The following is a 746-nucleotide window of genomic DNA, read 5'->3' as shown; positions in this document are numbered from 1 at the left end:
CCTTTGGTATATTCCCTGTAGTCACTGTTTTTGATTTCTGTACCTTTTGTCTTATACATAAGGTTATCTGATTTGGGGAAGGGAAGGGAAATCACAGAAATGGTCAGACAAAGATTAACCAAAGCAAAAGTGATATACACTAAACACTATGTTAGAAATGAACTTTACAACTTTGGGGAAATGGGATATCAGGGTTGGGGGAAGCAGGAAAAAATGAGGAAGTGGTAACACTGTCAAAAAAAAGTACTTATTACTTATGTAACTGTAACCCACCCCTTGGAATATCACCTTCATAATTAAAAAAAAAAAACATAAGAGAGCCGACAGGAAGCTGTGCCTGACTTCTCTGCCATGCTCCCTAGGACAATGGGTGCTATTCAGTCCACTTCTTCTGGTGGGAAATCCACTTCTTGTCAGTTGTGGGGCTTGAACTCTGGGCCTGGGCACTGTCCCCGAGCTCCTCAGCTCAAGGCTAGCGATCTACCACTTGAGTCACAGCACCACTTCCGGTTTTCTGGTGATTCTTTGGAGATAAGAGTCTCACAGATGTTCCTGCCCAGGCTGTCTATAAACCATGGTCCTTATATCTCAGCCCCCTGTGTACTTAGGGTTATTGCCCTGAGCCACCAGCACCTGGCTTAAGTGTAATTCTGAATCTCTCTCTCTCTCTCTCTCTCTCTCTCTCTCTCTCTCTCTCTTTCTCTCTCTCTCTCTCTCTCTCTCTCTCTCTCTCTCTCTCTCTCTCT

Source organism: Dipodomys spectabilis, unplaced genomic scaffold, assembly GCF_019054845.1.
Source record: "Dipodomys spectabilis isolate Male_0828 unplaced genomic scaffold, ASM1905484v1 ptg000152l, whole genome shotgun sequence".
Lineage (NCBI taxonomy): Eukaryota > Metazoa > Chordata > Mammalia > Rodentia > Heteromyidae > Dipodomys > Dipodomys spectabilis.
Note: the sequence above shows the minus strand (reverse complement) of the source record.